Here is a 13,043-nt window from a genome sequence, read left to right as displayed (position 1 = left end):
GTTGAAAGAAAAGAAGTCGAGATAAGCAAAATTGGAACTGATGACAACATATCAGATCCATTAACTAAACCTCTGCCGCAAGCGAAGCACAACTCGCACACTGCAGCTATGGGAATCAAGCATATTGGAGAATGGCTTTGATGTCTCTGTTTAATGTTTTAAAGTTTTAGAGTTTAAATCTTTGTAAAACATTATTGGTTAATCATTCACAATAAATGAAAAGAATTCATTTTTCCATTTAATTTGTGGTTTGTTAAATGATGAGTCCCTTCAATTTGACGATATATTCAAGATAGACTGTCAGGACCAGTCCTGTGACTAAGAAATGTCTATCAAGTGAACTTGAATGTCAAAGGTTGAAAATGGTCCCTAATCGGAGTTTTCTATAAAATTGGACGCATAGAAAACGTTAGTCGATTAGAATGCAAGATGACTAGTAGTTCTGTTTCTTGAACTATGTGGACATGGCAATGTTATAATCATTTGCATAGATACTTACTTTGGGAAGACTAGTATCGGACAAGACCTATGAAACTTTACTGTAAGAGATGAAAATCTGTCATAAGTAAATTTCATTAAATTATTAGACACTAAATCCTCAATACCTGAGTGATTTGAGATTACTTGTTTGAGAACTGGTTGCTTTGACGTTGACCAACCGTTGCACCGTAAAAGGAGGCTATAAAGGCAACGCTCAGGTAATCACCTATCAAACGAAGTCTAATCTCAAGATCGCAAGATTATTGGGATTGTCCTCCCATAAATCGGGATGAGATGCTTAAAAGTTGTACAAGGCCACTCGGAGAGCTAGAAACTGTGAAATGCATGGCCGTGCTCGGATGAATCATAGGCTATGATTATCTGTTTATTTGATCAGTTGAACTCTGAAACCGAGGAACACCTCTGGACATAATAAGGATGACAACTCTTACCTTATGTTAAAGAGCAAGCATCGAGCGACAAAGGAATTAGGAAATGCACACTTGTCCCTAAGGACAAGTGGGAGACTGAAGGAAATAATGCCCTTGGTCCAAGTATGCATTCTATGTTAAGTCTAATAAATGCGGTTCAGTATTAATTAACAAGTTAATAATTCAGTGAGATCAAGTGAGCTGAATGCCTAGCTAGAGGTCGCTTCAGTTCAAGTGGAATTAATGATATTAATCCACAGCTTACTCTTGACTGAACCCGTAGGGTCACACAAATAGTACGTAAACGGATCAAGTATTTAATGGCATTAAATACTCTATCTATGGATATTCGGAACCGACGGATCTTGGTTTCAGTGGGAGCTGAGATCGTCACAGGCAAGAAATGAATACTCCGGAAACGATGATATTACCGGAAACGGAAATATGGATCGTATCGGAAATATAAATATTATCCAAGTCGTAGATGTTGCCGGAAACGGAAACATGGTACGTATCGGAAAATATTATCGGAAATGGAAATATTACCAGAATCGGAAATATTGCCGGAAACGGAAATATTGTCAGAATCGGAAATATTACCGGAATCGGAAAATATTTCCGGAAACGGAAATATTAAATATTTGTTCGAAACGGAAATTAATTCCGGAATCGGAAATGTTAAATATTGTTCGTATCGGAAATGAATTCCGGAATCGGAAATTTAATCGGAAGCGTATCGTACGAATAAGCATCGGACGAGGCCTGCCGGACGAGGCCCAGCACGAAGCCAGGCCAGCGCCCAGCAAGCCAAGCGCGCCGCACAAACAGCCACGCCAGGCCCAGCGCAAGGCCAGGCCCAGCAGGCCGTGGCAGCGCGCACAGCGCGCGCAGCACGCGCGGGAGCTGCGTGGGCTTGCAGCTCGCGCAGGCCTCGCTGCGTGGGCTGCTGCTCGTGCGCACGCATGGGCGGCCCATCGTGGCTGCCGTGTGTGCGTGTGTAAGTGTTTGTGTTCGTGCACGTTTCCTAAAACGTGCAGAGTTCGGTTAATGATTAAATTCCTAATTCTATTTGATAAATTAATTAAATTAGAGTTCTTGTAGGATTCTAGGTTTAATCAATTTGTATCTGAATAGGATTCCAATTCCCCTTCCATACCCCTATAAATATGTGGCCTGGGTTCACAATTTATAAACGAGTTTTCAAAGTATTCAAAGTGAGTTTTTGAGAGAAAAATTCAGCCACACATCTTGCTCAAAAGTGCCGAAAATTCTAGTACCTTAAGGGCGATTCTAGTTGGTCAATCTTAAGGCGGATCCGGACGTGCTGTGGACTATCTACGGAGGGACGACACTTGGAGTCCTAAAGACTTGTTCTTGTTCGGTTCGGGCGCAGCTAGGGAGGGCACGCAACAAAGAGTATGCATCTAAATTATGCTATATGATTATGTGTAAATAATATGTAATCCTGGGTTAATGGTTGTTTCCGCATGATTTATGTAATATCATATGTATCATAACCTAACATTGTTAAGGCATAGCCTAGATAGGCGGTCAGCAATATCTTCCTCCGTTGGTTCATAACCTAAGCCAAAGGGAGTAGATTTGTCGGGAAAAGGATGGAATGTGCATTCCTTCTTCCTTATGCCCAATGGGGTTCCTGGGAAATAGCCTTGAGCTAACAGCATTCTAGGGATGACTCGGGATGCATGCGGGTCTAGGAATGCTGGATCATAATCTTCGATGAACTGGATTGTTTCTTCCATTTGAAACCCATAAAGGTCGTCTGCAGTTTCGGCCGTTCCAACCATAGTACAACTGACGTCGAGAGGAGGGGCGCGGATTTCTAGTATTACCCCGTTATGGTTAAGTTTAACCATTTGGTGCAAGGTAGAAGCCACACCTCCTAAGTCATGGAGCCAAGGTCGCCCCAAGAGGAGGTTGAAAGTGGGCTTTATGTCGATAATTTGAAACTCCGTGGTGCGTGCCACAAGCCCGGTTTGTATGGTAAGGTTGATTTTTCCCAATACAGGCCTTCGGGAGTTATCATAAGCTCGTACCCCTTGCGTGGAGGTTTGGAAATCATCGTTTCCTAGCCCCAAGCAATGGGCGGTTCGCAATGGGCAGACATTAACCGCCGAACCATTATCTACGAGCGCTAGGGGGATGTTTTGTCCTTTGCATCCAACCACTAGGTAAAGGGCTTTATTGTGAGCACCCCCCTCTTTGGGTAAGTCTTTATCAGTGAAAACTATGGCCTTTTCTCCGGCATCTCTCGTGACATGGCTAACCAATGAGTCAGGTGTGATATCTGTAGGTACTGAGATGAGGTCAAGTGAGCGAATAAGCTTTTCGCGATGTTCCTTTGAAATACACATAAGATCCCAGATGGTAATCTCAGCCTTGGTTCTTTTTAGTTGTTTCAGGAGAGGGTTTTCAATGACTTCCGTGACGGTGGCGTGCCGCCCGTTCTCAGGAGTTTGCCTGACCGGGATGTCGTCCATAGGAGGTGGGTGAATATCCGGTTGGTATATCCTTCCGGATCGGGTGAGGTTGTCGACCTCGGGCTCCTGAGGGGTGGTGTCAATGAGAGCATACCCGGGCCAAGTTTCAGTGAAGAGGTCCTGGCCCGAGACTTGAGATAGGTAAATATCTTCAGCATCATCGTTCCACACACCGCACACTTCCCTCTCGATTCGATCCATAGAGACCACAACGAGTGGTGCACCTTGAGGTGTAATATACACCGTGGGGTCGAAATTCTCTGGTTGGTCGAGAGAGATGTGACAAGAGCCGAGTGGGCTCTTGTTGTTGTTGGGTTTGCCAACGTTAGGGAGAGGTATTACTTCATCCTCTATCATGTCCTGGATCGTATGTTTTAGAGTCCAACAGTTTTCAGTATGCCCATTTCCTTGATGGAATTTGCAGTAAGTACCTTCGACCCAATATTTGTTTTTGACAGGAGGGTCACGGGTGGGGCCTAAAGGTCTCAACTTTCCTTGATTGGTTAGTCTTTCAAAGGCTTGTACCAAAGTTGACCCGTGTGGGGCAAACTTTTGGTCTCGGACCCATCTTATAGGGTTTCTTCGGGCGGGAGCCTCTTCTACAGCATGGACTTTCTTGGGCTTGGGATGTGTTACCCCGATTATAGGTGTTGGTCTTATATGTGGGTTTGCTCTGTATGGTTTTGTCGAGGTCGTCCTCGATCTTTATTCCCACATCATAAACTCTTTTGAAAGTGTCGAGTCCCAGGTACCTAAGGTGTTGTCTGTAAGCCGGGTCCAGGTTATCAATGAATTTTTGGACCAATTCTGTTTCGGGAGGCCTATTGATTAGATGGGCCGCCTGGTCCCTCCATCTAGTAAAGTAGGTTGTGAAACCCTCATTTTTCTTTTGGAAGAGAACTTCCAGCTCGCGCATGGTGACTTGGAAATCCATGTTCGACGAGTATTGCTTGATGAAGACATTGACAAAGTCTTCCCAAGTGGGGAAGAGCTTAGGGTCCTGGTGATAGTACCATTTGAGCGGCACAGGTTCCAAGGACAAAGGAAAGGCAGGTAAGTACATGGACTTGTCCACGCCTTTCAAGTTCATGGTATTCACAAAGCTCAGTAGATGATCACGGGGGTTGTCCGTGGCCTTGAACTTTGGTAAGTCAGATGAACTGAACTTTTCTGGTAATTTGCCAGGAAAAGGTTCAGGCTCGAGGGAGAAGTATTTGCTCCTCATGGTTTGCTGTAGGACCATTTTTTCAATCCTCTTCTCGTTTTCGAGGTCATTTTTGGCTTGCGCAGCCGCTAAGGCTTCGTTTTCCATTTTCAGTTGGCCCATAAGTTGGGTCATTTGGACCATCTGGTCTCGCAAATCTTCGATGGACATGTTTGGAGGTGCGAATCGAGGTTGGGGAAGCGGAGATCCTTGAAATGAGGGACGACGGACGGAGCTTGGAGTTACTAAACCTGGTGTTGGCGATGTATCTTCGAGACGCACTAGCCGTTGATTCCCTGATCGGCACCAAGTGGCAGGACCAGTCCTAGGCATAAGATAAGCTAAAGTTTAGGTTCCCAAAGTTTCAAGCATTACTTAGTCTAGACTTCGACTCTCTAAATTGGTTTTTTTTTTCGCTCTTTCTTCTGTCGGTACACTTTTTGGTTGTTTTTTTTTATTTTGGTCATTCCTTGGATTTTCGAAACACTTGCCCGTGTGACATTCATAGTTGTTAGCATGTTCGGTTTTGATGCCGAGCATTGCCGTCGTAGGAGGCCCAACAACGACACAAAGAGTTATTAATTTTTCACTAGTCGCTTTTTGAAATCGAGTGCTTTTCTTACGCCCTCGTAGCAATTCTTTTGATGAACATTTTTTTTGCGCTACGTATTTTCCTTTCGCTCGGGCACCGAGGCTGCTGCGCCTGACCAGAAGGCCAAGCAGCAACTTCAGCGCCCAGCTAGGGGCGTGAGAAATTCTGGCGCCCAGCCAGGGGCGTTGAAAATGCGTCCCTGGCTGGTTCTCGTTTTCTGTCTTCCGTTTATGCGACTTCGACTTGCGTGCTTGCCTAATAACGTCCTTTACGCGTAACAGCGTTTGTGGGATTCGTTACAGGCCATCCCGAGCGTCGCTTATTTTGTGGCGATCATTCGGGTTTGCGGAACACGTGTTTTGGTGTAACTCTTCGGCAAATTAGTCTATGAATGTTTGGGCAGTTTTTTGAGGTCGTTGGTTTTCTAGGATAGTTTGTCACACAATCACATATTTCGCTACACCTAACTACATTACAAACATGGATTTGGAAATTAAATATGCCACGTAGTTTATGATAGGCTTCTATGGGTAGTTTATTTGCGCCTGGCTTGGTACTGCTTCTATCGTAGATCCAACACATGCCCCGGTCGAGGTAGTGTCTTCAACAGACGAATTTCGCCCAAGAGGCCAACCCGCAAGTGCAAGCCAAGGGGGCATGCAGGCGAGAGGGACCTAATGGGCGAGCGATTGGGTTCGGGATAGGTGTACTACCTGCACAAGTACCGAGTGGGAAACATGCGCGGCGTATGCACCCCCCTATTGGCGAAAAAAGGTATCCTTAGTCCCAACTCCCGAGGGAGCCGAGATTCGTTATGATGTTCCGCTCGTTCACATTAATATGCTGATTTTCAGGTCGTCCCAACTTGATGGGGAAATAAACGCGGGGTGGGATCGTTTCACCCTTCGGCTATTTTAATTACCTACAAGCACGAGTATTTCCTTTACTATCCCCAGTGGAGTCGCCACTGTGAGGGGGTCGAAAAAGCGCGAGGCTAATGCGTGACCTTGTCCCTCGTGGGTGTGACGATTCTTTTTGTTCAATCAAGTGTAATTGGATTTCCTGTGAGTATACACCCAATTGACTAGTAATATAGGAGTCGCCATTCAGTTTTTAACGACAATGAGAAAAACTGACAAAACCCGGTTATCGTGACATAAAGGGAGTGCAATTATGTTTGACCCCGACGGCCGTAGGTTCCCTTGTGATCCCTGGTGTGGGGATCTCTCAATATACACCCGCAAGGTAGAGATTGAGGGTTCGGGGGACTGTAACTACCGAGAGGAGTAATTCGCTCGTCGATAACTCCAGAGGCAGGATATCCTTACTAGCTCAGCATAAATAATTGAAGGGACATGCGTTAACTATTAAACTAATCTGAGTTGATTTTAGCAATATGCAACATATAATACTAATTTGATCGTGATTATCTGATTTAAATAGCATTAAGGGACCTAGCATGATAATCCGATTTCCCAAAAATATTATATTTGTTAGGCGTGATAGAACATTCATATTAGGTTAGTTTAACAGTTCATAAAAAGGGCGAGGAAAGCAATTAAATCATCGAAAAGGGACACATTACGACGCACCCTTGAGAGGTGCGTCACGGTTCTCAGAAAACTAACCACTTTGACTTTGCTATTTCTCCTTTTTATTTAACGAATCTCAATTATGGGACAGGATACGTTCTGTTCGATTTATGGATCGATTGCGACAGAACGCGTGAACAGTTTCGCAGCGAGAGGCTTAGGCTAAGGGTTAAAGTCAATACTCAGAATATAATTGTGTGTTGTTGTGTGTTTTTTCACGTCGAAACTAGGGGCCTATTTATAGGGAAGAGTTCGTGGAAAGATAGAATTGCAGAGTTCTAATCCACAAAGAATTAGGAAAAGAGACGTACCCAGGTATTTTCAGCGCCCAGGCCTGGGCGCCGAAATCTTCGGCGCCCAGAGCCAGGCGTTGAAAATAGGGTCTGGGCAGTTTTGTTTAGTCAGATTCGGATTCCTAAAATCCGTAGAGTTTGAGATTAATTCGAGTCTTTTAGCGCGTATCAATTTTATGACGGAATGCGTCTGGGCCCGTTACGAACTCTAGGTTCGTTAGGATTTTAATTAATACGTAACTCCTATTTCCGAATCCTATTAGGAATAGGATTCTCGCGGTTTTCTATCTCATTTAGGATTTATGTTGGAATGCAACACCTAATTCTGACAGGTTTCTATCTTTCATGATTTGTCACTTTTAGACGCTACCTTTTACGGCAGTTACTATTTTTAGCAGGTTTCCATAAATAGCAGGTTTCGGGTGAAATAAAATGGGGAATCGAGATTTGTTTATTTTATAGGAGATGCGTTGTCAAGTGGAGATTTTATGTCTTCATCATCGAACCTTTCCCTTGCTGGAACGGGGTCAAAAGTAGGTGTCTACAAGTACTGTATTCAGTGTTTGGTATTGGGGTAAATCCACTAGGATTAGGGAACAAGGAAAACAAGTATAACATCTAATTTTTTTTTATTTTTTTTTTGAGGGAAAACGGTAGTGCTTTCATTAATTAAAGGACAAAGTGTCCATTGTTACATACGGAGAAACCTCACAAGGACAATGGTTTCTCCGAACTTGTTGAACTCGGGAATGGCACTAACCGAGCAAGATGGTGCGCAACAAAGTTACCATCTCTCTTAACATGGGAAAAAGAATAAAACTCAAAATCCTTAATAAGGACTAGGACATCCTCTAAAATAGTATCCAAGTCTGACAAATACACTGCTGAATTTTTCAATCTCTTAATGAATACCTCACTGTCACTTTCGAAAATAACATGGGTGAGCCTATGTTGGCTTGCAAGCTTCACACCTAGAAGTAGAGCTTTCCCCTCTGCAATTTCAGGAGGCCAGTATCCACGAATTCTTCTGCTAGACTTTTGTCGCGTATTTGTTGTAGTCCTCAACAAGTCTGAATACTCGATCCATCACAACAGCATGAGGGGTGTCTTTTTTATTAAAAATCCGGTCATTCCTTCGTTTCCAAATGTGCCAAAGTAGAGTGGCACCAACTTGTCTTCTCCTAACATCCAGTTCTCGCCACTTTTCAACCCAGTCAAGAACACTCATCTCTTTGTATCCATTCAGAATTCCTGCACATTCCTTCGTTCGCCAAAGAATCACACACATATGGGCATTCAATGAGGTCATGGTAGGCAGTTTCAGGCTCCTTCTCGCACCAAGGGCACCCGTCATCCTCAGTCATATGCCTCCATTTAAGACATACTTTGGTTGTAATTTAGGAGACTAGGCTGTAATCAAAACATACTTTGGTTGTAATCAAAACATACTTTGGTTGTAATCAAAACATACTTTGGTTGTAATCAAAACATACTTTGGTTGTAATCAAAACATACTTTGGTTGTAATCAAAACATACTTTGGTTGTAATCAAGGTTTGTTATAGTGTACTACTCTAGTGAAATTGTGAATGTGTATGAACTGAAGTTGATGTTGTTATTGTTGAGTGCTGACTCATAAATGAGTATATCTTTCCATTCTGTTATCCGATGTAATTAAGGAAAGTAGGCCATGCTTTCTTTATGAGTTGTTCTATTATTTCTCACTACATTGTTTGTTTAGATAATCATCTTATCTTCAGGCTACAACAAACACTAGCCGGAACCTTAAGTTCGTACTTGCGCGTGTTAATGGTAGTACATCATGAGGAACAAACTCGTCTTCTACATAGTTGTATAATTTTTCGTTCCTTTATAATTGTCGCATTATACTCATTGATGGTTCTTATTGGTACTCCTAATTGGTATTGAACTGTATTTCATTATGTCAATTATCAAGTATGTCACATTATATTGCGAGTTTGGTCTTCATTGGCGCTCGTAATTGTTAGTAAACTGTATTTCGTCATGTTAGTGACACATTAATGTCACGTTATATTGCGAGCATATATGATCCTCAACTCCTTGTTGATGGCTAGGGCCATTATTTTTCTCATATTGTGTGCACGTTGCCTCCCCAATAAAAAAACATGCTACGCACTTATTACAATAGTTTAAAGAAGTGACAATAGTTCAAACTAAGTAATTAAAAGGATGCACGGTATCAAACAATAGCAAGCATTATAACTCTCGGGATTACCCAGACATTTAGCGAGATTGGCAATACAAAGGACCAACATAACAAACTAAACGTCCCCACTCCCCACGAAGGGAGGGTCAATCCAAACCATCACGAGCAGCATATTCCATGGAGCTATACACTTCTGTATCATTAGGGTTGACGTGCTTGAGCCCACATTTACTTAATCATTTTCGAATTTTACAGTATCATTTTCTACAACCATTCACAACCAATTGCTATATATGGGTCCAATGTATGCATAAAAAATGATCCTTATAAGAAAAATGGTACAAACTTAACTTTTTTTTTGTTTCGGAAAAAGTACATGAAAAGACTAGTTCCATCTTATCTCAATACTACTCCCTCCGTATTTTAAAAAGAGATACATTTTGATCGGCATATTGTTTTAGGAGAGCGAATTGAATTTATTAAAAATACGAAGAAACTGGGGTAGTGGGTGAAATATATATTATAGTAAAAAGATGATGTGAGTAAGTGTGGGGAACACAAGAAAGAGAGAAATATTAATATAATGGGAAGTGGAGACCAAAATATGTTAAAAAATGAAAGTATATCTCTATTTAAAATATGACCGTTTAATAAAAGTGTATCTCTTTTTAAAATACGAAGGGAGTATGACCTAATGTCCTAACTCATCAAAAAAACGAGAAAATAAGAAATTTAATACCTTAACCATGTTCTGTGGGCTATCTGCAGTCAAAGGGTCATGGCAAAACTAAGTACTCCGTAGTCTACAACCCCAGCTATTTGCTTCCCTGAATACATGACGAGAGGCAGACGAATCAAATTGGCGTGGGAGGTTATTGACATCATTCATAGTAATTGTACGCTTGTAGTTGCCAAGTATAATCCATGGTACAAACTTGAACTTAATTACATAAACGCATAAGAATTTCATTTAGGTTCTCTTAAAAAATACAAGTAGAAAAGAGTATCTCGAGACCCGTTAATCAATCAAACTCGTTCATAGTCAGGATTGAACTAGAACTAGAAATATAAATGAGCACGTTAATGAGCTAAGTTCAAACAAATAATTTTAACAAAAAGCCTTATATACACCCGGTGTACCATAGATTTATTGTAGATTAGCATCATTTTATCTAATTTTTGGTAACTTTTAACCTGTTTTAGTTAACTTTTTATATTACGAAAAAAATGATAGATAACATCATAAAAGGTTACCTAGTTATCATGTACTTATAATATTATTAATTCACGACTTTTCCCCTTCATAACCTCATGTGTTTTTATTTTTTGGAAAAATTACTTTAAATAATCCAACCTTTGGACGATTTTCCGTTAATAATCCAACATTTTGATTATTATCTAATAATCCAACCTTTACACCCCATTAACTTTGATTGAACCCAACCGGTCACCTATTCAATTTAACCGGTAACTTGTACACGTGTCATGCTACCATTGGTTGTAAAATATTTTTATTATATTTTTTTTTTCTTTCATTTACTCTGTTTTATGCATTTTTTTTCAATTCCTTTCTTTCTCTAGCTTTTTTTTAAACCCAAATGTAGATATGTGGGGATAAAGAAACGACAGGTTGTGTTAATACATTTATTTTTCCATCCTCCCTACTCATTGTCTCCGGCACCGTGAAAATAATGTGATCACTTGTCTTACACCACGCCCAAATCAGGGATTTTCCATGTGATGGGTAGTTTAGGGAATGATCAACAACTTACTTTTGATGTTGTTATGATGTGCTGGTGGTAAGCTTGAGTTTGGGCCGCTCCGTCGGAGGGACGTGAGGCGGTGATAAAGGGCCGGGGTTAAATTGGTGGAGGAGTGAATTGGTGTCGATTAACCCAAAAAATTCAATGTTAAAGAGGTATAGTTTTGGGGGATGTGGCTATGTGAGGTCCTTGTTGTGGATGAAGATTTGGAAACGATGGCAAATTCGTATTTGAGAGTGCGGAGTTGGAGTTCAATTTGTCGTGAAGTTGGGCGGCATCGAAGAAGATCGAACAGGACAGAGAAAGGTAAAGCGGAGTGGGGAGGGGAGGGGGAGGATGCGGTCATGTAGGTGGTCATTGAGGAAGATTACGCCATTGGGGGAGGTGATTGGAGGTTCCTGTTAGGTTATGATACATATAATATTACATAAATCATGCGGAAACAACCATTAATCCAGGAACACATATTATTTACACATAATCATATAGCATAATTTAGATGCATACTCTTTGTTGCGTGCCCTCCCTAGCTGCGCCCGAACCGAACAAGAACAAGTCTTTAGGACTCCAAGTGTCGTCCCTCCGTAGATAGTCCACAGCACGTCCAGATCCGCCTTAAGATTGACCAACTAGAATCGCCCTTAAGGTACTAGAATTTTCGGCACTTTTGAGCAAGATGTGTGACTGAATTTTTCTCTCAAAAACTCACTTTGAATACTTGAAAACTCGTTATAAATTGTGAACCCAGGCCACATATTTATAGGGGTATGGAAAGAGAATTGGAATCCTATTAGGATACGAATTAATTAAACTTAGAATCCTACAAGAACTCTAATTAATTAATTTATCAAATAGAATTAGGAATTTAATCATTAACCGAACTCTGCACGTTTTAGGAATCGTGCATGAACACAAACTCACACACACACACACGGCAGCCACGATGGGCCGCCCATGCGCGTGCGTGCGAGCAGCAGCCCACGCAGCCGCGGCCTTGGCGCGCGCTGGGCCTGCCTTGCGGTAGGCCTGGGCGCTGCCTTGGCTGGGCTTGTGGCGCGCGTTTGGCTTGCTGGGCGATGGCCTGGCTTCGAGCTGGGCCCTCGTCCGGCAGGCCTCGTCCGATGCTTATTCGTACGATACGCTTCCGATTAAATTTCCGATTCCGGAATTCATTTCCGATACGAACAATATTTAACATTTCCGATTCCGGAATTAATTTCCGTTTCGAACAAATATTTAATATTTCCGTTTCCGGAACTATTTTCCGATTCCGATAATATTTCCGATTCTGACAATATTTCCGTTTCCGGCAATATTTCCGATTCTGGCAATATTTCCATTTCCGATAATATTTTCCGATACGTACCATGTTTCCGTTTCCGGCAACATCTACGACTTGGATAATATTTATATTTCCGATACGATGCATATTTCCGTTTCCGGCAATATCATCGTTTCCGGAGTATTCATTTCTTGCCTGTGACGATCTCAGCTCCCACTGAAACCAAGATCCGTCGATTCCGAATATTCATAGATGGAGTATTTAATGCCATTAAATACTTGATCCGTTTACGTACTATTTGTGTGACCCTACGGGTTCAGTCAAGAGTAAGCTGTGGATTAATATCATTAATTCCACTTGAACTGAAGCGGCCTCTAGCTAGGCATTCAGCTCACTTGATCTCACTGAATTATTAACTTGTTAATTAATACTGAACCGCATTTATTAGACTTATCATAGAATGCATACTTGGACCAAGGGCATTATTTCCTTCAGTCTCCCACTTGTCCTTAGGGACAAGTGTGCATTTCCTAATTCCTTTGTCGCTCGATGCTTGCTCTTGAACATAAGGTAAGAGTTGTCATCCTTATTATGTCCAGAGGTGTTCCTCGGTTTCAGAGTTCAACTGATCAAATAAACAGATAATCATAGCCTATGATTCATCCGAGCACGGCCATGCATTTCACAGTTTCTAGCTCTCCGAGTGGCCTTGTACAAC

The 13,043-nt window shown here is 41.9% G+C and overlaps 1 long non-coding RNA gene across 1 annotated transcript; it reads right to left on the bottom strand.

Annotated features, from left to right (window-relative positions):
* Positions 1-7,645: 7,645 nt before the first annotated feature.
* Positions 7,646-11,753, bottom strand: LOC130466740 (uncharacterized). The gene is made up of 3 exons (XR_008926888.1): positions 11,551-11,753; positions 10,020-10,107; positions 7,646-8,503 (listed from the first exon to the last, which is right to left on the bottom strand). It is a non-coding gene; the product is annotated as an uncharacterized lncRNA (long non-coding RNA).
* Between the last annotated feature and the right edge of the window lie 1,290 nt (positions 11,754-13,043).

The sequence above is a fragment of the Spinacia oleracea genome, chromosome 2, assembly GCF_020520425.1.
Source record: "Spinacia oleracea cultivar Varoflay chromosome 2, BTI_SOV_V1, whole genome shotgun sequence".
Classification (NCBI taxonomy): Eukaryota; Viridiplantae; Streptophyta; class Magnoliopsida; order Caryophyllales; family Amaranthaceae; genus Spinacia; species Spinacia oleracea.
The sequence above is the reverse complement of the archived record's forward strand: the minus strand, read 5'-3'. Positions and strand labels throughout refer to the sequence as shown.